Below are 26,298 nucleotides of genomic sequence, written 5' to 3'. Positions count from 1 at the left end.
TAAATATTATATGTACGTTAATCATTTTAAATATTGTGGTTAAGTGTAAGAGAGGGCCTTGAGCCCTAACTTCGCCACGAATAAAGACGAATTACTTACTTACTTACTTACTTACTTACTTTTATTGCCTTGCTACTCTGTACCTGTCTTTCGTGTTATTTCTGAATTTTGGAAAGAGAATATAACCTTGTTAAATTTTACATTAACTTTAATTTCGTAGTTTGAGACCCGTTCACACCCGCACCTTCTTTCACCTCTACCTACCACAAAAAAAGCGGTAACCCATGGTATGCCTAGTCACTTGTTTTCGAAGGAGCGCTACAACGTGCTGTGTTGACGATGTTGTGAAACAAATGGCAGTCATTTTACTGCACACATTCCATAACAAGGTGCATTTTTAAATATTCCAATAGTGCAGAAAATAAAATTGAATACGTTATTTATACACGTGTAGACATTCCACTCTATAAAAGCGTTGTTTGTATGAAACAAAAACTGATACTGTTCGGCGAAATACGTATGTAGAAAGCAGGTTAAAATGATGTCTGTGTATTCGTCATTGCTGAACACGCTAGCCACTGCAGATATGCACACAGCAAATGTTGTGCTTCTGTACTCTAGTACATATACCAGCCTAGTAACATGCGGTAGTAAACGAGATTTACTAATCCAAGAGGTTGCATTAGACGGGTAGCGCTTAGGAACTTGCTGCGAGCGACCGTCTGGTTCTTATTACTTCATATTCTGACGTAACCTTCCTGCTGGCAGTAGGGATCGTGTGGAAATCAGTTAGTAGACATCGGCGCTCGCAATAGGGCACAACAGGATTGTTTAACGTAATTCGGAGAATATTTCTGCTTTATAACGAGTTATGGTTTCTTTAGCATCCAAGTACTATGTTATGAGTGTTAGCCAACCATTACTTTTGACGTAGTCACTCAGTTGTCGTAAGACGAATTTTATTCCGAAAATTGCCCACTCTATGTCTTGTGCGTTAGAATATTAGTAAATTCGAACATCGTTTAGACATGGATAGTAGTTACTATGTTTTAAGGCATTCCCTAAGAAGGTTCGCACTATTGGCAAACAAAAGTGGGAACAAAACCGATCCCTGCGGAATACATATTGATTTATTATGCCAAGCTGAGTACGTTGTTCCACTGATAGTCGTTGCCGACGATCAGTGAGCTAGGAGATAAAAATGTTAGATATGTCACATTGAAGTTGATACTTTGTGTGAAAGGCACAGCTTAGGTCTAGCAGTGTCCCTGCTGTCACATACCACATGTGTGATCGCGTCTGCCACTAGCAGTAATTCTGTCGTGGTTCCAGTCATTTGTCCATGAATCAAATGTTCAAGTGCTTTTGAGACGGATGGGACAATGGTCAGTGGGCGGTAGTCTCATAGATTTTAGGGATAAAACTTTTAATTGGCAATATTAAGGTCACCTGAGCCAGAGCTCATTATAGTCCAGTACAAACACAATAGTGCAGAGCAGAAGTTGGACAAAGTTTTACGTAACAATAATTACATGTAATCCATTAAATTTAGACATATCGTCCCATAAGACGTAACTGTGTCGATGCGACGTAAAACCAATAACAAAAAATTAGACATGTATAGGCAAACACAGAAAGAAAATTTAGAAGCTATATTTTCATTTTACATTAATGTAACATCAAGGGAGTCCATTGTGATCAGTAATCAATATCAACACTAGAGAAGTGCATGGACAGTTTCGTCTTGAGCCAGTCGAATCTCTTTTGGTAGAGAACAGCATGTATTTAAATAGTAATGCCATCGGGATTGTTTGCCGTATTTTGTCCATTGTATTGATTTCATTTGGATTTTAAGAGCACCTTTCGTGTTAGAGAATTGGGGTGAACTATTCTGTTTATTATCTTATAAATCATGATCGCTGATGATTTTTGTCATAGTTTCTCAAGTGAAAGTATGTAGCAATGCTTGTGCAGCTGGTGACAGTTAAGATCTACTGCTGCTTAATGATCTAATTCAGTACTGGGATGCAATAAGAGGGAATCACGTGGTCCATTTCCATAATTACAAGAGTTACTAACTTGGTTCTTAACAGAGAGATTGTGACCACTACTTATAAAGTAATAGATACATATCATCAGGATGTCTTTTGGATTTGTGATCATTTTATTCTACGATCTTAGGTTCATTTCTTTATAAGTGCGTCTTTCGAAACGTCCATTGAGTTGACTGCGTGAGCCAGTACAGCGGCGATGGTCCCGTCGGAAGTGACTGAGTGTTGGGGAATAACTGATGAAAGTAGTGGTATTTACTGTTTCTGATTAGCTGCTTCATTTTGTCACAAAATTCCCCTGAATTCCTCAAAGTGTTCCTTGCCATGTGTGTGTGTGTGTGTGTGTGTACCAGATGGCACGGATTACTGTACCTCAGTAGCAAGACACGGGAAGGAGGGGCTCGTAATTCTTACCTACCACTTCAGAGCTGCTTATCGTAAAAGTTCAGTTCCAGTGAGTGGAATATGCTAACATTCGAGTCAGTACCATCCAATGCGTCATGGCGTATATCATCTAAGGTAATGTAGTAGAAGTGTTTACGTTTTGCAACAAAAATCATCTTAGCACTAGTGCGCCCAGAACTCGAAACATTGACCACCAGGTACAAATTTACAACAGGTATTCGTTCTTTAAAATGAAAGGACCATTTTATCGAACACATGCGCCTATATTTTAGAGGTAGACCAACTTCACAAAATTTAACCGAAATCAACAACACATAGCTGTCACGTTCCCTTGTCGGAGACCGCTTAATATTAATGATATTGTAGAGAAATAAATATTTACAGAGAAGCTAACCTTTTATGAAAAATCTCTGTTTAAAACAACAAAACACACAGTTTCATTTGACAATAATAAATTTATGTAAACTGCAAAGAAAACATTGAAAGAAACACTAATTCACGTTCACGATTGATTATAAAAAATAATGAAGTGTGAAGTAGAGCGATGGTGGTGAAGTGCAAGCATCCTCCGTTAACAGTAATCAGAAGCTGATCCGACACATGGAAGCGTAAAGGCATAGGAGAGACAAGGGTCACGAAGGGCGTGAACATGAAAGACTCCCTAGGCCTCGCAAATCTAAATACCGTCTGGGTTGGAAAAGAACAAGAGTTGACCTAGAGAGATCGGATAGGATAGATGAAAGTGAGGAGCCCGGCACAAGTAATTGGAAGCAATGCCAGACTTACCCAGGGGACCCATAGTCGCCAACTCACAATCTTAACATGAAAGCCCTTGGGTCGCTTTTACTACAGATAGGGGATACCGTGGATGTCTATTACCCTTACCCACAGAGGAAGCTTCATTGTGGGTGTAAGGGAACTTAAAAACTTACTGGAAACGAAACGCAATTCTGTGGATGGAATGAAGTGAAACTCGAGATTAAAACGATGCTTCCTCATTGAATGGGGAATGTTGAATTGCCCACTGGATCGAAACAACCAGGTCCTGATCGTTCGCGAATAACGTGAATATTAAGGTCGTTCATGTTTTGCTGCATTTCTGTCTAAATAGCGAGTTCCCAATCAACGTACGAACATCACACGACATAAGATTAGTCCGTAGTTTATCTCAATCTACAGACACTGGACGCGCGGTCGCTCGGACCACAACTACTTATCATCATGGTCACATTGATAGCACCTCATTAAGCGAGGAGATCTGCCACGGTGACATTCAGCAAAGAAACCTGCTGTGCGACTGGCAGACATGTGATAAATTACTGTCGTCGAGAACAAGAGAAGATTACATTAATTCACGTTCACAGTAAATGAAAGGTGAAGTTGAGCGATGATTATCCAATGGGAGGAGGACAGGGCTGAATATCGCGGGTAAAGAAACTAATGAAATAGACGTATAGGAAACACAGCATTATAGAAGAAATTATAGGAGATATACAGTTAAAATTGAAAGTAAACCGATGCTTCCTCATTGATTGGCAACGGCTGAATTGCATATTGGACCAAACGAATCACCCGGTATTTTTCGAATAACCATTTATAGAGGGTGTAAAGATATTTTAGGACAGTTCGGCCGCCACCACCTCCTCCGGGCTCCCAGGGGTCCCTCCACCAGCCGCGGGAAATTAGAATTTTGGCGCGAGATTTGAATTTGTAAACAAAGCCACGTGCTTTTTGACAGCTGTCATCGACAACAACGCATCGCTAACCTCACTGCTGCCATCTTGACGGGCCTAAACCTCAGTGGTACCAACCTAACCTAACTAGCGCGAGGTAAACAAAGCCAAATGTTCTTTGACAGCCACGTGCTTTTTGACAGACAACAACGCATCGCTAACCTCACTGCTGCCATCTTGACGGGCCTAAACCTCAGTAGTACCAACTTAACCTCACAAGCGCGAGATAAACAAAGCCACGTGCTTTTTGACAGCCACGTGTTTTTTGACAGCTGTCATCCGCCATCTTTAAACTATAGAGCACCGTGCTGCCCTCTTTAACGCAGTAGCCGCAAATTCGTCACCTGTCATCGGCAGTGCTGCCATCTTGGCGGGCCTAAATCTTAGTGCTACCAACTCAACCTCACTAGCGTGAGATAAACAAAGCCACGTGAATTTTTTGACAGCTGTCACCAGCCATCTTTAATCTATAGAGGGCAGTGCTGCCCTCTTTAGCTACTTACCTTTGAAATGCGGTGGCGGGTAATTTGGATAATGCTTTTTTGACAGCAGCCATCTTTAAGCACCGTGCTGCCCTCTTTAGCTACTTACCTTTGAAATGTGGTGGCGGTAAATTCCACGTGCTTTACAAACCTATATGCTATTCTGACAGCTGTCATCCGCCATCTTTAATCCAGAGAGAACAGTGCTACAATCTTTAGTTGAAATGTGGTGTCGGCAAATTCCACGTGCTCTCGTTTGGAAACAAATCAACATGCCTTTTTGACAGCTTTCATCCGCCATCTTTAATCAACAGAGCATCGTGCTGCCCTCCTAAGCTACTTACCTTTGAAATGTGGTGGTGGTAAATTCTACGCGCTCTTGTTTGGAAGCAAACCCATGTGCTTTTCTGACAGCTGTCAACCGCCAGAGAGCACCGTGCTGCCCTCTTTGTGCCGGTGGCAAATTCCACGTGCTTTACAAACTCACGTGCTTTTTGACAGCTGTCATCCGTTATCTTGCATCACAAACCTCAGTGCTGTACTCTTTAGCTAGATACCTTTGAAATGTGGTGGCGGCAAATTCCACGTGCTCTTGTTTGGAAACAAAGCCACGTGTTTTTTTGACAGCTGTCATCCGCCATCTTTAATCAATAGAGCACTGTGCTGCAATCATGCGGGTAATTTCGTCAGCTGTCATCCGCCATCTTTAATCCACAGAGCACCGTGCTGCTCTCTGTAGTAGCGGGCAAGTAGTATAATATACGGGTTCTGCCGCCACCTCCACCTCAGGCTCCCAGTGGCCACCTCCACCTCCACCTCAGCCAGAGGCCTCCCAGTGGCCACCTCCACCTCCACCTCAGCCCGAGGCCTCCCAGTGGCCACCTCCACCTCAGCCAGAGGCCTCCCAGATGCCTCCTCCACCTCCCGCGGGAAATTTGAATTTGTAAACAAAGCCACGTGCTTTTTGACAGCTGTCATCGACAACAACGCATCGCTAACCTCAGTACTGCCATCTTGACGGGCCTAAACCTCAGTAGTGCCAACTTAACCTCACTAGCTCGAGATAAACAAAGCCACGTGTTTTTTGACAGCCACGTGCTTTTTGACAGATTTGTAAACAAGGCCACGTGCTTTTTGACAGCTGTCATCGACAACAACGCATCGCAAACCTCAGTACTGCCATCTTGACGGGCCTAAACCTCAGTAGTGCAAACTTAACCTCACTAGCATGAGGTAAACAAAGCCACGTGTTTTTTGACAGCCACGTGCTTTTTGACAGATTTGTAAACAAAGCCACGTGCTTTTTGACAGACAACAACGCATCGCTAACCTCAGTACTGCCATCTTGACGGGAATAAACCTCAGTAGTGCCAACTTAACCTAACTAGCTCGAGATAAACAAAGCCACGTGCTTTTTGACAGCCACATGCTTTTTGACAGCTGCCATCCGCCATCTTTAAACTACAGAGCGCTGTGCTGCCCTCTTGCGTCACCTGTCATCGGCAGTGCTGCCATCTTGGCGGGCCTAAACCTTAGTGCTACCAACTTAACCTCACTAGCTCGAGATAAACAAATCCACGTGCTTTTTGACAGCCACGTGCTTTTTTGACAGCTGTCATCCGCCATCTTTAATCCATAGAGCACAGTGCTGCCCTCTTTAGCTACTTACCTTTGAAATGTGGTGGCGGATAATTTGAAAAATGCTTTTTGACAGCAGCCATCTTGCATCGCAAACCTCAGTGCTGCCCTCTTTAGCTAGATACCTGTGGTAGCAGACAATTCCACGTGACAGCAGCCATCTTTAATCAAGAGAGCACCGTGCTGCCCTCTATGTGGTGGCGGCAAATTGAAAAATTCCACGTGCTCTTGTTTGGAAACAAACTCACGTGCTTTTTTGACAGCTACCATCCACCATCTTTAATCAACAGAGCACAGTGCTGTACTCTTTAGCTAGATACCTTTGAAATGTGGTGGCGGCAATTTGAAAAATTCTATGTGCTCTTGTTGGGAAACAAAGCCACGTGCTTTTCTGACAGCTCTCATCCACCATCTTTAATCAACAGAGCACCGTGCTGCTATCATGCGGGCAATTTCATCACCTATCACCCGCCATCTTTAATCTACAGAACACCGTGCTGCCCTCTTTATGGCTACTACCTTAAGCATGTAGTAGCGGGCAATTTGAAAAGTTCTGTTAGCTATCATCTACCATCTTTAATCAAGAGAGCACCGTGCTGCCATCTTTAGCTAGATACCTTTGAAATGTGGTGGCGGCAAATTGAAAAATTCCACATGCTCTTGTTTGGAAACAAACTCACGTGCTTTTTTGTCAGCTACCATCCGCCATCTTTAATCAACAGAGCATAGTGCTGCCCTCTTTAGTTTGAAATGTGGTGGCGGCAAATTCCACATGCTCTTGTTTGGTAAACATAGCTACGTGCTTTTTTGACAGCTATCATCCGCCATCTTTGAGCACCGTGCTGCCCTCTTTATCGCAGTAGATGTAAATTCGTCACCTGTCATACGCAGTGCTGCTATCTTTAGCTAGATACCTTTGAAATGTGGTGGTGGATAATTTAAAAAGAAAAATTCTACAGCAGTCCTCTCTCGACGCTAATTGCATAAGATGGCGGCTATACATGACTCCTTAAGGGTGCTTACGCAAGATTGCTGCTATACACAGGTTCTTATGAGACGCCCTTGGGATGCTTGCGCAAGATGGTGGTTATACAAGGCTCCTTATGAGACGCCCTAGTGATGCTTGTGCAAGATGGCGGTTGCTCTTATGAGGCGGCTTAAGGGTCCTTGCACAAGATGGCTAGAGACGCCCTAAGGATACTTGCGCAAGATGGCGGACACAAGATGGCGGCTATACACGTCTCCTTATGAGACGCCTTAAGGGTGCTTGCGCAAGATGGCTGCTGCTCTTAGCTTAGAGGCTAACGTGTCGTGCTAGTTCGATTCATTAAATTTAGGGCTTAAATGCAAAATGTTAAATATCTCGAAAGCAGTGCACCGTAGAGCAAAACGGACAAAATTTTTCTGCCTAATACCTAGGTTCGCAGTATGAGGAACAAGAAAATCATAGTCTAATGATGGGATCAACGGTTCGGTTCCTACTTAGGCCCTTTGGCATTTGCTCTGTTTTAGCTTGTATTGAAGCGAGTCTTCGTAACATGATCAGGTTTAGCTATGGTAGAGAGTATAACGTGCCGTGCAGGTTCGATTCATTAAATTTGGAGGCTTAAATGCAAAATGTTAAATATCTCGAAAACGATGCATCGTAGAGCAAAACGGACAAAATTTTTCCGCCTAATACGTAGGTTCGTAGTATCAGGAACAAGAAAAAACATAGTCTAATGATGAGATCAACGGTTCGATTCCTACTTAAGCCCTTTGCCATTCGCAGCTATCTATTTCTACAAGATGGTGGCTGCTCTTATGAGAAACAAGATGCCTTGAGACGTCCTAGGGATGCTTACGCAAGATGGCAGACACAAAACGGTGACTATACATAGCTCCTTATGAGACGGCCTAGGGGTGCTCGCACAAGATGGCGGCTACTCTTATGAAGAAAGCTAGCTTAGAGGCTACTGCGCAAGATAACAGCTGCTGTTATGCATGTGGTGGAGGGCAATTTGAAATTCTATGTGCTTAATCAACAGAGCACCCTGCTGCCCTCTTTAGCTGAAATGTGGTGGTGGATAATTTGAAAAATTCTTTTGACAGCTATCATCTTTAAACAAAGGCGACTATACATAGGCTGTTAAGGCCTTATCATTCTCCACCTCCTCCTCCTCCTCCTCCTCCTCCTTCTCTACCTCCTCCTCCGCCTCTTATGTCAAGGCATAGCTTTATATCGAACAAGTTTAAACCTGCATCGCGAAGGCAAGCGTGTGCAGCGATAACATTATTGCGCATGTTTAGACTTTCGAAACATAAGAAGAGTAGAATCAAACGCTGTACTCGATACGACATGTGATCAGAACATTGATTGATGCGTTCAGAAAAACAAAATAAGTGATCAAGACTAGAATCGAACAATGTACTCAATACATCATGTGTTTAGAATATGTCAGGGGATACGCTTGTTCTAAGAAGATCAGATTGAAACATAACAAGACTAGAATAGAACACTGTAATCGATGTTGTTAACTTCAACATGTGATCAGAACATTGATTGATGTGTTCAGAACACAAAATAAGTGATCATGACTAGAATCGAACACTGTACTGGATACAACATGTGATCAGAACATTGATCGATGTGTTCAGAACACGAAATAAGTGATCAAGACTAGAATCGAACACTGTACTCAATACAACATGTGTTTAGAACATGTTAGGGGGTACCCTTGTTCTAAGAAGATCAGAATGAAACATAACAAGACTAGAATCGTACACTGTAATCGATGTTGTTAACCTCAACGTTTGATCAGAACATTGTTTGATGTGTTCAGAGCAAAAGTACAATTTTGATGATTTGCGCAGCTAACTCGCTCGGTAAACGATATAGCCAAAGTATAACTTCAAATTATTTACCTTCCATCATTCGTCTTGTGTGTAAAAATCAGTCGAACAAGTTATCGCATAAACATGGCTGAAAAAAAATCGTGATAGGGTATGGAACCCAGGGGTTACATCTTATCAGAAGGGCAAAAAGGATGAAAGGACTCTTCCTCCTCCTTACCGCACATTCCTTGGCTAAAGGGCTAATGGGCTAAAGGGCTAATGGGCTAAAGGGCTAAAGGGCTAAAGGGCTAAAGGGCTAAAGGTGCAACAACCTCATCGATCGTTATCAGCAAGAACGCTTGTACTTTGTTAAGTGTAGAAAATTAATCTTTATTTGTAAATGGTTTCATGTTCAGAACAAGGAATGGAAAATCCCCGAGGTGTGATGAGTTACGTTTTTCGAACTAGTGTTTGGAACACTGAACTTTTCAAGATGGCAAGAGTGAGGTTAGCAATGTTCTGTTGTTGGATTTTAAATTCCGCGCTACAACATGCATAAGGTGGCAGCCTTGAGGTTTACCGCCTAATTTGAAGTTATACTTTGGCTATATCGTTTACCGAGCGAGTTAGCTGCGCAAATCATCAAAATTGTACTTTTGCTCTGAACACATCAAACAATGTTCTGATCATATGTTGAGGTTAACAACATCGATTACAGTGTTCGATTCTAGTCTTGTTATGTTTCATTCTGATCTTCTTAGAACAAGGGTACCCCCTAACATGTTCTAAACACATGTTGTATTGAGTACAGTGTTCGATTCTAGTCTTGATCACTTATTTCGTGTTCTGAACACATCGATCAATGTTCTGATCACATGTTGTATCGAGTACAGTGTTCGATTCTAGTCATGATCACTTATTTTGTGTTCTGAACACATCAATCAATGTTCTGATCACATGTTGAAGTTAACAACATCGATTACAGTGTTCTATTCTAGTCTTGTTATGTTTCAATCTGATCTTCTTAGAACAAGCGTATCCCCTGACATATTCTAAACACATGATGTATTGAGTACATTGTTCGATTCTAGTCATGATCACTTATTTTGTTTTTCTGAACGCATCAATCAATGGTCTGATCACATGTCGTATCGAGTACAGCATTTGATTCTACTCTTCTTATGTTTCGAAAGTCTAAACATGCGCAATAATGTTATCGCTGCACACGCTTGCCTTCGCGATGCAGGTTTAAACTTGTTCGATATAAAGCTATGCCTTGACATAAGAGGCGGAGGAGGAGGTAGAGAAGGAGGAGGAGGAAGAGGAGGAGGAGGAGGAGAATGATAAGGCCTTAACAGCCTATGTATAGTCGCCTTTGTTTAAAGATGATAGCTGTCAAAAGAATTTTTCAAATTATCCACCACCACATTTCAGCTAAAGAGGGCAGCAGGGTGCTCTGTTGATTAAGCACATAGAATTTCAAATTGCCCTCCACCACATGCATAACAGCAGCTGTTATCTTGCGCAGTAGCCTCTAAGCTAGCTTTCTTCATAAGAGTAGCCGCCATCTTGTGCGAGCACCCCTAGGCCGTCTCATAAGGAGCTATGTATAGTCACCGTTTTGTGTCTGCCATCTTGCGTAAGCATCCCTAGGACGTCTCAAGGCATCTTGTTTCTCATAAGAGCAGCCACCATCTTGTAGAAATAGATAGCTGCGAATGGCAAAGGGCTTAAGTAGGAATCGAACCGTTGATCTCATCATTAGACTATGTTTTTCTTGTTCCTGATACTACGAACCTACGTATTAGGCGGAAAAATTTTGTCCGTTTTGCTCTACGATGCATCGTTTTCGAGATATTTAACATTTTGCATTTAAGCCTCCAAATTTAATGAATCGAACCTGCACGGCACGTTATACTCTCTACCATAGCTAAACCTGATCATGTTACGAAGACTCGCTTCAATACAAGCTAAAACAGAGCAAATGCCAAAGGGCCTAAGTAGGAACCGAACCGTTGATCCCATCATTAGACTATGATTTTCTTGTTCCTCATACTGCGAACCTAGGTATTAGGCAGAAAAATTTTGTCCGTTTTGCTCTACGGTGCACTGCTTTCGAGATATTTAACATTTTGCATTTAAGCCCTAAATTTAATGAATCGAACTAGCACGACACGTTAGCCTCTAAGCTAAGAGCAGCAGCCATCTTGCGCAAGCACCCTTAAGGCGTCTCATAAGGAGACGTGTATAGCCGCCATCTTGTGTCCGCCATCTTGCGCAAGTATCCTTAGGGCGTCTCTAGCCATCTTGTGCAAGGACCCTTAAGCCGCCTCATAAGAGCAACCGCCATCTTGCACAAGCATCACTAGGGCGTCTCATAAGGAGCCTTGTATAACCACCATCTTGCGCAAGCATCCCAAGGGCGTCTCATAAGAACCTGTGTATAGCAGCAATCTTGCGTAAGCACCCTTAAGGAGTCATGTATAGCCGCCATCTTATGCAATTAGCGTCGAGAGAGGACTGCTGTAGAATTTTTCTTTTTAAATTATCCACCACCACATTTCAAAGGTATCTAGCTAAAGATAGCAGCACTGCGTATGACAGGTGACGAATTTACATCTACTGCGATAAAGAGGGCAGCACGGTGCTCAAAGATGGCGGATGATAGCTGTCAAAAAAGCACGTAGCTATGTTTACCAAACAAGAGCATGTGGAATTTGCCGCCACCACATTTCAAACTAAAGAGGGCAGCACTATGCTCTGTTGATTAAAGATGGCGGATGGTAGCTGACAAAAAAGCACGTGAGTTTGTTTCCAAACAAGAGCATGTGGAATTTTTCAATTTGCCGCCACCACATTTCAAAGGTATCTAGCTAAAGATGGCAGCACGGTGCTCTCTTGATTAAAGATGGTAGATGATAGCTAACAGAACTTTTCAAATTGCCCGCTACTACATGCTTAAGGTAGTAGCCATAAAGAGGGCAGCACGGTGTTCTGTAGATTAAAGATGGCGGGTGATAGGTGATGAAATTGCCCGCATGATAGCAGCACGGTGCTCTGTTGATTAAAGATGGTGGATGAGAGCTGTCAGAAAAGCACGTGGCTTTGTTTCCCAACAAGAGCACATAGAATTTTTCAAATTGCCGCCACCACATTTCAAAGGTATCTAGCTAAAGAGTACAGCACTGTGCTCTGTTGATTAAAGATGGTGGATGGTAGCTGTCAAAAAAGCACGTGAGTTTGTTTCCAAACAAGAGCACGTGGAATTTTTCAATTTGCCGCCACCACATAGAGGGCAGCACGGTGCTCTCTTGATTAAAGATGGCTGCTGTCACGTGGAATTGTCTGCTACCACAGGTATCTAGCTAAAGAGGGCAGCACTGAGGTTTGCGATGCAAGATGGCTGCTGTCAAAAAGCATTTTTCAAATTATCCGCCACCACATTTCAAAGGTAAGTAGCTAAAGAGGGCAGCACTGTGCTCTATGGATTAAAGATGGCGGATGACAGCTGTCAAAAAAGCACGTGGCTGTCAAAAAGCACGTGGATTTGTTTATCTCGAGCTAGTGAGGTTAAGTTGGTAGCACTAAGGTTTAGGCCCGCCAAGATGGCAGCACTGAGGTTAGCGATGCGTTGTTGTCGATGACAGCTGTCAAAAAGCATGTGGCTTTGTTTACAAATTCAAATTTCCCGCGGGAGGTGGAGGAGGCATCTGGGAGGCCTCTGGCTGAGGTGGAGGTGGAGGTGGCCACTGGGAGCCTGAGGTGGAGGTGGCGGCAGAACCCGTATATTATACTAATTGGGCAATTTGAAAAGTTCTGTTAGCTGTCATCCGCCATCTTTAATCAAGAGAGCACCGTGCTGCCATTTTTAGCTAGATACCTTTGAAATGTGGTGGCGGCAAATTGAAAAATTCCACGTGCTCTTGTTTAGTAAACAAACTCACGCGCTTTTTGACAGCTGTCATCCGCCATCTTACATCGCAAACCTCAGTGCTACACTCTTTAGTTGAAAAATGGTGGCGGATAATTTAAAAAGAAAAATTCTACAGCAGCCATCTCTCGACGCTAATTGCACAAGATGGTGGCTACACATGACTCCTTAAAGGTGCTTATGCAAGATGATCGCTATACATAGGTTCTTATGAGACTCCCTTGGGATGCTTGCGCAAGATGGCGGTTATACAAGGCTCCTTATGAGACACCCTAAGGATGCTTGCGCAGGATGGTGGTTGCTCTTATGAGGCGGCTTAAGGATCCTTGCACAAGATGGCTAGAGACGGCCCCTAAGGATGCTTGCGCAGGCTGGCGGACGCAAGATGGCGGCTATACATAGCTCCTTGTGAGACAGTCTAGGGGGTGTGCTCGCACAAGATGGCGGCTACTTTTATGAAGAAAGCTAGCTTAGAGGCTACAGCACAAGATAACGGTTGCTGTTATGCATGCGGTGGAGAGCAAATTGAAATTCTATGTGCTTAATCAACAGAGCACCCTGCTGCCCTCTTTAGCTGAAATGTGGTGGTGGATAATTTGAAAAATTCTTTTGACAGGTGCCATCTTTAAACAATGACGACTATACATACGCTGTTACGACCTCATCATTCTCCTCCTCCTCCTTCTCTACCTCCTCCTCCTCCTCCTCTTATGTCAAGGGATAGCTTTATATCGAACAAGTTTAAACCTGCATCGCGAAGGCAAGCGTGTGCAGCGATAACATTATTGTACATGTTTAGACTTGCGAAACATAAGAAGAGTAGAATCAAACGCTGTACTCGTTACAACATGTGATCAGAACATTGATTGATGTGTAAAGAACACAAAATAAGTGATCAAGACTAGAATCGAACACTTTACTCGATACAACATGTCAGGGGATACCCTTGTTCTAAGAAGATCAGATTGAAACATAACAAATCTTGAATCGAACACTGTACTCGATGTCGTTAACTTCAGCATGTGATTAAAACATTGTTTGGTGTGTTCAGAACACTACATAAGTAGAATCGAACGCTGTACTTAATACAACATGTTAGGGGATACCTTTGTTCTAAGAAGATCAGATTGAAACATAACAAGATTAGAATTGAACACTGCACTCGATGTCGTTAACCTTAACATGTGATCAGAACATTGATTGATGTGTTCAGATCACTAAACAAGTAGAACCGAACACTGTACTCGATACAACATGTCAGGGGATACCTTTGTTCCAAGAAAATTAGATTGAAACATAACAAGACTAGAATCGAACACTACACTAGATGTCGTTAACCTTAACATGTGATCCGATACAACATGTTAGGGGATACCTTTGTTCTAAGAAAATTAGATTGAAACATAGCAAGACTAGAATCGAACACTGTACTCGATACAACATGTGATCAGAACATTGTTTGATGTGTTCAGAGCAAAAGTACAACTTCAATGATTTACCTAGTGTAAAAATCAAAAACACACTGTGCACATATCGCGAAGCTATCTCGCCTATCACTTGCCTAGTATGAAAATCAAAAACACACTGTGCACATATCGCATAGCTAACTCGGCAACACTTCAAATGATTTGCTTAGTACGAAAATAAAAAGTCTATACCGCGTAGCTAACTCGTTCACCGCACTGCTAAGGCGCTTAGTAATTGCAAATACACTGATATATGTCATACGAAAATCAAGAAAGCACAATGCGTAGCCAACTCGCTCGGTCACTCGCTTAGTAATTGCAACACGACTAGAACACTGATACACGTTACTCATTTTTTTCTCGAAACACACACACAAAGATAAGAATTTTGCGAGATACTACATACTTACATGTTAAAAAAGGGGGATGAAAGATCATAAATTATATGTACACATGTGTTCTCCTCCAAGTTGTAAGACGAAATAGACGCAGTACTGCGACTTTCCGCTATAGCTGACGAACGGAAGTAGCATGATATCTCAGCAAAAAAAATACGCGTGAGCTTGCATACACGCAAGTCAGACACAATGATGGATACCGCGATTCAAATCCTGGAAACTTATGCCGTCAGGAAGGGCATCCGGCTAGATCATGTAATTACACGTTATGACGATCGCGCAGGTCCCTCGCCTAGCATTTGCTATTTTTACGGCTTCCGACAGTAGGAGTTCGAACCCGCTATCTCCCGAAGTAGCGAGAATGATTGCGGGTACAAGAGTGTTGAGGGTGATTCATTTGTCGGATAGAGGTGATAAGCCTTGTGCAGGCTTCTTCGGTAGGAGTAGGCTATGTGCCGGTACCGGGATATCTAGTTATAAAACCCGCTACAACAGATTTATCGCGTATACTGCGATTTAAAATACTAGTCCTTTAACGTCAGGTAGGGTAACCGGTCGTAAAACTATGGTGTATGATCTAAGAGGCGGGGTGTGCAAGAAGCCAGCATTAAGTAAGGGCTGTTGATGGGGACGTTAAACCTTGAACAGGCTCCTTCGAAAATGATTGTGAGTACAAGATGTTGATGGTCGGATGGAGGCGATAAGCTGTGTGCAGGCTCTTTCGGCAGCAGTAGGCTATGTGTCGGTACCGGGTTTTACCCTCTCCCTACTGTAGTATATTACATTCTTAGGTAGTTTCGAGGGCATGCAAAAAGCCAGCATTAAGTAAGGGTTGTTGATGGGGGCGTTAAACCTTGTGCAGACTCCTTCGAAAATGATTATGAGTACAAGATCTTGATGGAGATTCATTTGTCGGATGGAGGCGATAAGCCTTGTGTTGGCTTCGTCGGTAGGAGTAGGCTATGTGTCGGCACTGGGTTTTACCCTCTCCTTACTATTGTATATTACATTCTTAGGTAGTTTCGAGGGCGTGCAAAAAGCCAGCATTAAGTAAGGGCTGTTGATGGGGTTGCGTTAAACCTTGTGCAGGCTCCTTCGAAAATGATTGTGAGTACAAGATCTTGATGGTGATTCATCTGTCGGATGGAGGCGATAAGCCTTGTGCAGGCTTCTTCGGTAGGAGTAGGCTATGTACCGGCACCGGGTTTTACCCTCTCCCTACTATTGTATATTACATTCTTAGGTAGTTTCGAGGGTGTGCAAAAAGCTAGCCTTAAGTAAGGGCTGTTGATGGGCGGTGTTAAACCTTGTACAGGCTCCTTCAACAGCAGTAGCCTATATGCCGGCGCCGTGCAGGCTCTTTCGATAGGAGTGGGCACTGGGTTTTAACCTCTCCGTACAATCATAATATTTTATGTTAGGAACTTACACGAGCTAAATGCTACACGGCTAAGAAAACGTTCCGTGAGTTACAAGTGGCTTATCAGCACGCAGTGTCCTCGTTCAAGGTTACTACAGCCGGAAGATGAGTGTACAATTTCAGTCAACGCATGCATTCCGCACTTTGCTCTGACTAACTGCGCCGATACACCTTGAAAGATAGTGTTCTATGAGGTAGAACAAAAAATGTAACCCATAGCCTGTTCCTAAAGTTTAACACTGTAAATGTTTGGAGCTTCTGTGTTTACAGCTAGATGTGGTTCCTAACGTGCCAGGGCCGGGATTAAAAATATGTTTTACAGCCGAGTGCCCCCTTCCTAACATGAGATTTTAAAACCCAAGAATCTGTTTTACGGCCGGTTGCCCTTCCTGACGCGAGATTTTAAATCACAAGAATCTGTTTTACAACTGGATGCCCTTCTAGGATTTTAAATAGCAGTATCTAGCCTCTTACATCATACACTATTATTTTACGGTACGGCCGGTTGCCCTTCCTGACGCGAGATTTTAAATCACAAGAATCTGTTTTACACCTGGATGCCCTTCTAGGCTTTTAAATAGCAGTATCTAGCCTCTTACATCATACACTATTGTTATACGGTACGGCCGGTTGCCCTTCCTGACGCGATATTTTCAATCACAAGAATCTCTTTTACAACTGGATGCCCTTCTAGGGTTTTAAATAGAAGTATCTAGCCTCTTACATCATACACTATTGTTTTACGGTACGGCCGGTTGCCCTTCCTGACGCGAGATTTTAAATCACAAGAATCTGTTTTACAACTGATGCCCTTCTAGGATTTTAAATAGCGGTATCTAGCCTCTTACTTCATACACTATTGTTTTACGGTTGGTTGCCCTTCCTGACGTCAAAGAACTGGGATTAAGAATCTGTTTTACAACTAGATGCTCTTTTTAGCACGAGAATCGGGGTTTTACAATTGGATGCCCTTCTAGGATTTTAAAAAGCAGTATCTAGACTCTTACATCATACACTATTGTTATACGGTACGGCCGGTTGCCCTTCCTGACGCGATATTTTCAATCACAAGAATCTCTTTTACAACTGGATGCCCTTCTAGGGTTTTAAATAGAAGTATCTAGCCTCTTACATCATACACTATTGTTTTACGGTACGGCCGGTTGCCCTTCCTGACGCGAGATTTTAAATCACAAGTATCTGTTTTACAACTGGATGCCCTTCTAGGATTTTAAATAGCAGTATCTAGCCTCTTACATCATACACTATTGTTTTACGGTACGGCCGGTTGCCCTTCCTGGCCCGAGATTTTAAATCACAAGAATCTGTTTTACAACTGGATGCCCTTCTAGGATTTGAAATAGCAGTATCTAGCCTCTTACATCATACACTATTGTTTTACGGTACGGCCGGTTGCCCTTCCTGACGCGAGATTTTAAATCACAAGAATCTGTATTACAACTGGTTGCCCTTCCTGACACTAAACTAGCAGTATCTAGCCTCTTACATCATACACTATTGTTTTCGACCGATTGCCCTTCCTGTCGTCAAAGAACTGGGATTAAGAATCTGTTTTACAACTAGTTGCCCTTTCTAACACGAGAATCGGGGTTTTACAGCTAGATGCTCTTCTTGGTGCAGGAACTAAGATTTTAAATCGCAAGAATTTGTTTTAAAAATAGTTACCCTTCAAGATGCAAGAAATAAGATTTTAAATTACAGTATCTAGCCTCTTACATCATACACCATAGTTTTACGGCTATTTACTCTCCATGACGCGAGGACTAAGATTTTAACTCGCGAGAATCTGTTTTACTGCTAGATACCCTTCCTAACGCGAGAACTAAGATTTTAAACCACAAGAATTAATTTTACAGCCGGGTGTTATTTTTGATGAGCGAAACAAGATTTGAAATTGTGTCCCACACCACAAACTATTGTTTAATAGCCAGATGCCCTTCTTGACGCATAAACTATTAGTATCTAGCCTCTTACATCATACACCACAGTTTTACGACCGGTTACCCTTCCTGACCTTAAAGGACTAGGATTTTAAATCGCAGTATACGCGACAAATCTGTTGTAGCAGGTTTTATAACTAGATGTCCCATTACCGGCACATAGCCTACTCCTGCCGAAAGAGCCTGCACACAGCTTATCACCTCCATCCGACAGATGAATCACCATCAACATCTTGTACTCACAATCATTTTCGAAGTAGCCTGTACAAGGTTTAACGTCCCCATCAACAGCCCTTACTTAATGCTGGCTTTTTGCACACCCCGCCTCTTAGATCATACACCATAGTTTTACGACCAGTTACCCTTCCTGACGTTAAAGGACTAGGATTTTAAATCGTAGTATACGCGATAAATCTGTTGTAGCGGGTTTTATAACTAGATATCCCGGTACCGGCACATAGCCTACTCCTACCGAAGAAGCCTGCACAGGGCTTATCACCTCCATCCGACAAATGAATCACCCTCAACACTCTTGTACCCGCAATCATTCTCGCTACTTCAGGAGATAGCGGGTTCGAACTCCTACTGTCGGAAGCCGTAAGAAATAGCAAATGCTAGGCGAGGGACCTGCGCGATCGTCATAACGTGTAATTACATGATCTAGCCGGATGCCCTTCCTGACGGCATAAGTTTCCAGGATTTGAATCGCGGTATCCATCATTGTGTCTGACTTGCGTGTATGCAAGCTCACGCGTATTATTTTTTTTTTTTTTTGCTGAGATATCATGCTACTTCCGTTCGCCAGCTATAGCGGAAACTCGCAGTACTGCGTCTATTTCGTCTTAAAACTTGGAGGAGACAACATGTGTACATATAATTTATGATCTTTCATCCCCCCTTTTTTAACATGTAAGTATGTAGTATCTCGCAACATTCTTATATGTGTGTGTGTGTGTGTGTTTCGAGAAAAAAAGAGTAACGTGTATCAGTGTTCTAGTCGTGTTGCAATTACTAAGCGAGTGACCGAGCGAGTTGGCTAAGCAAATCATTTGAAGTGTTGCCGAGTTAGCTATGCGATATGTGCACAGTGTGTTTTTGATTTTCATACTAGGCAAGTGATAGGCGAGATAGCTTCGCGATATGTGCACAGTGTGTTTTTGATTTTTACACTGGGTAAATCATTGAAGTTGTACTTTTGCTCTGAACACATCAGACAATGTTCTGATCACATGTTGTATCGAGTACAGTGTTCGATTCTAGTCTTGCTATGTTTCAAACTAATTTTCTTAGAACAACGGTATCCCCTAACATGTTGTATCGGATCATATGTTAAGGTTAACGACATCGAGTGCAGTGTTCGATTCTAGTCTTGTTATGTTTCAATCTAATTTTCTTAGAACAAAGGTATCCCCTAACGTGTTGTATCGAGTACAGTGTTCGATTCTAGTCTTGATCACTTATTTTGTGTTCTGAACACATCAATCAATGTTCTGATCACATGTTGTATCGAGTACAGCGTTTGATTCTACTCTTCTTATGTTTCGCAAGTCTAAACATGTACAATAATGTTATCGCTGCACACGCTTGCCTTCGCGATGCAGGTTTAAACTTGTTCGATATAAAGCTATGCCTTGACATAAGAGGCGGAGGAGGAGGAGGTGGAGAATGATAAGGTCTTAACATCCTATGTATAGTCGTCATTGTCTAAAGATGACACCTGTCAAAATAATTTTTCAAGTTATCCACTACCACATTTTAGCTAAAGAGGGCAGCATGGTGCTCTGTTGATTAAGCACATAGAATGTCAATTTGCTCTCCACCGCATGCATAACAGCAACCGTTATCTTGCGCAGTAGCCTCTAAGCTAGCTTTCTTCATAAGAGTAGCCGCCATCTTGTGCGAGCACCCCCCTAGGCTGTCTCATAAGGAGCTATGTATAGCCGCCATCTTGCGTCCGCCAGCTTGCGCAAGCATCCTTAGGGGCCGTCTCTAGCCATCTTGTGCAAGGATCCTTAAGCCGCCTCATACGAGCAACCACCATCCTGCGCAAGCATCCTTAGGGTGTCTCATAAGGAGCCTTGTATAACCGCCATCTTGCGCAAGCATCCCAAGGGCGTCTCATAAGAACCTATGTATAGCGATCATCTTGCATAAGCACCTTTAAGGAGTCATGTATAGCCACCATCTTGTGCAATTAGCGTCGAGAGATGGCTGCTGTAGATTTTTTTCTTTTTAAATTACCCGCCACCATTTTTCAACTAAAGAATGTAGCACTGAGGTTTGCGATGTAAGATGGCGGATGACAGCTGACAAAAAGCGCGTGAGCTTGTTTACTAAACAAGAGCACGTGGAATTTTTCAATTTGCCGCCACCACATTTCAAAGGTATCTAGCTAAAAATGGCAGCACGGTGCTCTCTTGATTAAAGATGGCGGATGACAGCTAACAGAACTTTTCAAATTGCCCGCTAGTACAGAGAGCAGCACGGTGCTCTGTGGATTAAAGATGGCTGATGACAGCTGACGAAATTGCCCGCATGATAGCAGCACAGTGCTCTATTGATTAAAGATGGCGGATGACAACTGTCAAAAAAGCACGTGGCTTTTTTTCCAAACAAGAGCACGTGGAATTTGCCGCCACCACATTTCAAAGGTATCTAGCTAAAGAGTACAGCACTGAGGTTTGTGATGCAAGATGGCGGATGACAGCTGTCAAAAAGCACGTGAGTTTGTAAAGCACGTGGAATTTGCCAACGGTACAAAGAGGGCAGCACGGTGCTCTCTGGCGGTTGACAGCTGTCAGAAAAGCACATGGGTTTGTTTCCAAACAAGAGCGCGTAGAATTTGCCACCACCACATTTCAAAGGTAAGTAGCTAAAGAGGGCAGCACGGTGCTCTGTTGATTAAAGATGGCGGATGACAGCTGTCAAAAAAGCATGTTGATTTGTTTCCAAACAAGAGCACGTGGAATTTACCGCCACCACATTTCAACTAAAGATTGTAGCACTGTTCTCTCTGGATTAAAGATGGCGGATGACAGCTGTCAGAAAAGCATATAGGTTTGTAAAGCACGTGGAATTTACCTGCCACCACATTTCAAAGGTAAGTAGCTAAAGAGGGCAGCACGGTGCTTAAAGATGGCTGCTGTCAAAAAAGCATTTTTCAAATTATCCGCCACCACATTTCAAAGGTAAGTAGCTAAAGAGGGCAGCACTGCGCTCTATAGATTAAAGATGGCTGGTGACAGCTGTCAAAAAATTCACGTGGCTTTGTTTATCTCACGCTAGTGAGGTTAAGTTGGTAGCACTAAGGTTTTGGCCCGCCAAGATGGCAGCATTGCCGATGACAGGTGACGAATTTGCGGCTACTGCGATAAAGAGGGAAGCACGGTGCTCTATAGTTTAAAGATCCGGATGACAGCTGTCAAAAAACACGTGGCTCTCAAAAAGCACGTGGCTTTGTTTATCTCGCGCTTGTGAGGTTAAGTTGGTACCACTGAGGTTTAGGCCCGTCAAGATGGCAGCAGTGAGGTTAGCGATGCGTTGTTGTCGATGACAGCTGTCAAAAAGCACGTGGCTTTGTTTACAAATTCAAATTTCCCGCCAAAATTCAAATTTCCCTCGGGTGTTGGAGGGACCCCTGGGAGGTGGTGGCGGCCGAACTGTCCTATTATACTACTTACATATGACGTCAAAATAACGTACTATTTCCCGTGGTTTCCAATTTTTACACCAGGCATAAGACCTATCTGTGTCGGTGCGACGTTACGTAAGTTCTTGAAAAAGTAAATTAAAAATCTACCTCACAAACATCGCACTTAACTTCAAATTCCTTCCTCAGACAAACCATTCCTTAAATTAAGAAATACTCATACACCCATCTTACCTTCCGTAAGGATATTTGTAGTTAACTCCCAAACACTCTCTTGTGGATGGAAGTCACCGATAGTGTCCTGTTGGTGGAGGCAGTGGAGTACAACTACGGCATCCATTGTCCGTCGTACCAGTTTACCCCCTGTTGGTTGAGGCGCTAGAAGCAATCCACAGGAGCACTTTTTCGTCGTAAGAGAATGGTTTCCAGTTGTACTTCCTCTTAAAACAATAATCACCACCATCATTATTTTCATCTTCCCTCAAAAGTGGAGTGCTTCGCAGTTCATTGGTTCAATTGTCTGTAACGTCAACATATATCTTCTTGGTCGGTTTATCCAGAAAGCGTTGGTTTGTTTCCCCGTAAGCAAGTCGAGAGTAAGGCATACAGGCATACAGTTCACTTAACCTGCATCAAATATGAATACCAGTCATTTTTCAAATGTCAACCCCAGAGAATGACAAATTGTGCGGTCTCCTTGTTCTTATCATCGGTAAAAGTCAGACATGGGCCTAAATCGGCTAAAAGAGCCAATGTTTACAGCTCACGTCCACACTGCGATCAAATAGCGTTGCTCAGAAGTCTTGAGTTGTCTTACATCTCCAAATGTGACGTCAACATTCGCACTCCTGAACACTTTCTTTTATTCTCTGTAGATCGAATCTGGCCTCAAAGGAGTGCGATATGGCGTGTAATTTCCGGAGTGCTGGCTGATAAAACCCATTGACCACCAACCACGTGCCTGGTTACAACGTATTCCATCGTTCCGACGCTTCTACTGAGGGAAGACTAGTTCTGGTATAAAAGAAGTAATAAGACGTGTAGAAATAATTTTTATGTCGGCAATTCGTTGATTGAAAGAAATATAACCGCTTTCGAGACTGAAGTGGTGGCCACTGCCTTTTTTAATAAAATCTTCGTTTATGCAGTTATACGACTTTTCTCCATCTTAAATCGATGATAATATCTATGAGGCAGTGACTTTGGAGTTTTCTCTGAAATGGCAAAAATGCCATTTAAATCTTCTTCCAGTCAGTCCCACTTCAGCTTAGCGGCAAGTAATGTGTATGAGCTCACGTCCGTGCATCGTGTGTGTGTTGTGATTTATTTAAAATTCAAAGCTATTGCAAGCAAACAGTGATCTCACTGAAGTTGTCCGTATTCAAATTTGTAAAGTCAGTAGAAAAATAAACAGCATTATAATTATTATTTAAAAGCACTATCATACAAGGAACATTAAGAACCGACGTTTATACATTGTACTGTTTTCTTGCGGTTTTTCAGATCTCTATTCAAATGCCATTAGGAAATTTTTACGAACGAACTTCTCGAAATATTTTCTTGTTTTACCCCTTCAGAATGTTTTATGTACAGTAAAAAAGCATAAAATTTCTTGATATTAGTTTAATAAAAACTGATATAATCTGACACAGTGCCTACAGATATGTTTAAAACGTTGCGTGGTGATTCATTCAAGTTCGACACAGGTGTCCTCAATTACTCTGACAATTTTACCTTCCTTCCTCTATGATAGGTATTGTCGCCAGATACTGGTGGGCTGACAGGACAAGAAATGGAAACCGTGTCCTTACTGCCTTGGCAAAGCAAATCTTAACACAAGCCTTGTACAATAAAAATAAAAATGTATTGCCTTATAAAATAATATAGGCCTATATGTAAATATATAAAATGTACTCAGTCGACAACTATCCCAGCAAAGTCCTCAGGAGCAGTGACAATGGACCGTAGACTTACAGCCGCTCCTGGAGATTTCACGTAATTCTGATGTTTTCATGTGTACGCCTATTAGTCTGAAACCTTCATTCTTGTGTGACGGTATTAACAATTTGATTCTATGATGTTGATTGTTGTTGAAATGGACCTAGCATCTACATCATTGGCCCCAGTTAATTCTGTCCTCACGACTCCTCCACGATATTACACTTTTACAGAAACATGAAAGAAATATTGCTCCTACGAAATGGGGAGCAGTGTGGCAAAACTAACTTTCTTATTACTACGTAAGTCCATGCCAGCACCTTCTAGAATAGTACACGAAGGGTAAACTTGGCCAATATGGGCACCAAGGTAATATGGGCGTATTAAATAAATTGCTCTATTTCACGCAATGGTAGTGAATAGAAGCATGTGCTCTGCTACGAAGGAACATGTTTGAGCTAAGTAGGCCAATCTACTCTTCTAAAATCGAGCTTTTATAATAACTCAGTTAATTAAATTAAGTCATTACGCGCAAAATACCTTCATTTTTCAAGAAATGTTATTACGGGGTGCTTTCAAGGTTCGTGTAGGATATGTTGTAGCGAGTGGACACGCGCTTGGGGGTTAGTTCTTTCCCAGTAATCCCCAATTCTGAACATTTTCACTGGGATGGGCAGTGACATTGTAGGTAATATCGGCATCATCAAGCTACATTGTATTTACGTAACACGCTCTGAGTGGGACTTATTATTATTTACTTTTATAGTACGGTAATCTTTACATTTTTATGCTAATTGACAAGTATACCCTGTAGCATGTAGCTGTTTCACAAAAACTATTTTTTTCGGATGATGATGCCAAATCGGAACGAACGAGCGGGTATCTGCCAGAAATGGGATAAAGAGGATACGTCACATGCTGTAATAGCTGTAATAAATGGCGATTGTAACCAGTGAGAAACATCTAGAACTTTTAATGTGCTTAGACAAACTTTGCAGCGGTATTTGTCGAAAGATGAACGGACCATGTCCGTTTATGGACCATCCTAAATTCCTTCATCTGTCCCATTCTTTTTACCAGTGAGAGTAGTAGCCGTTTTTAAGGAAATTAACCCTGTTCTAGAACTGAAGTTGGATGACGACTAGTGACCGGGGAAGTAAGTGTTCTGCAAGAGAACTTACTAGTGAAGAAAGTCTGGCTTCAGCGCAGAAAAGAGCTTCGACTATCGTGGGAGCCATTGAAGGAGGTTTAGCGGCAAAGCGTAAAGCCTTAGGAAGCAACGCAGTTCCCTGTAGTTGTCCTATGTGTAGGAGTAATTACATTATGATAAAAATGTAGGGCAGAATTGGGGTAATTGTTGTGGTTCATTTGCTAAGTGCTTCCTTGAGGACTGCGTTGTGATAGGTGATTCTTTCTATTGTGATGAGTTTAATTAATACAACTTCTTCAATATTTATGAATCAGAATATTCTCATGTGATTAGTTTTGTTAGATTATTACTCTTTCTTGGTATATCACAGACAACTACGGCCAATTTTGTGTTATTTACATTTTCTAGTTGAGTACAAGTGATTCCTAGTTGATAACTTAATAAAGGTATTAGTTGAACTTCCTTGGTATCATTTGTTAATGATCAGTGTTTAATTATAATATATCTTCACCCTCTTTTCATAAATGTATGTTCAATACAACCACCTTGTTATAACACAAAATGAATGTAATCATATCTGTTACCCTAATTGCCATTTAAAAACTTGTGCCCATATTCCCAGCAAAGATATATTTGGCAGCTATGGTCAGCTGCAGAGTTTGCTGCGAAGCTCCACAGAACATAAACTTTTATGAATTGGAGGCTGGTTAAAGCTTTATTATTAGTATGATGGGAATGGTTATAAGTTTCCTAGGTTTTTTTTACCAGAAAAATGGAAGTTGTTTTATTGCTCCTTTTTCTTGGATACATCTTTTTGATGCCTAACTTAAACTACACCTGAGATCTCTCCTATATGGAATGCAAACATAACCAGTTCAAAGCAACTTGTGCTTCGGTCTGAGTTTCACTGGAGCTGAATGAACCCGTTGAAAATTTTTAAGTCTTTCTCCCACCGAAAAAAATGTCAAAGTTTCGTTTGTGTTTCACACGCTCGTTCGAATTCCAATTCCGTTGATGGGCTCTACCGTAACGTGGATGTGATCGGTCTTTTATGCAAACCACATGTGACGCCGAGGTTCAATATAACGCCCACCAAATTCATGCCTTACGGAAAATGTAAATCTTCCTCCTTTTATCCTCTCGTTTTAAGCTGAGGTGCGATCATCCCGCACTGTTTCATTACAAATCGCGTCTGAATGGTTAAACTCCACACCACAGTAACATAAACACGAATATTCAGAGAACACATAACGTAAGCTTGT

The sequence above is a fragment of the Anabrus simplex genome, chromosome 8 (assembly GCF_040414725.1).
Source record: "Anabrus simplex isolate iqAnaSimp1 chromosome 8, ASM4041472v1, whole genome shotgun sequence".
Classification (NCBI taxonomy): Eukaryota; Metazoa; Arthropoda; class Insecta; order Orthoptera; family Tettigoniidae; genus Anabrus; species Anabrus simplex.
Note: the sequence above shows the minus strand (reverse complement) of the source record.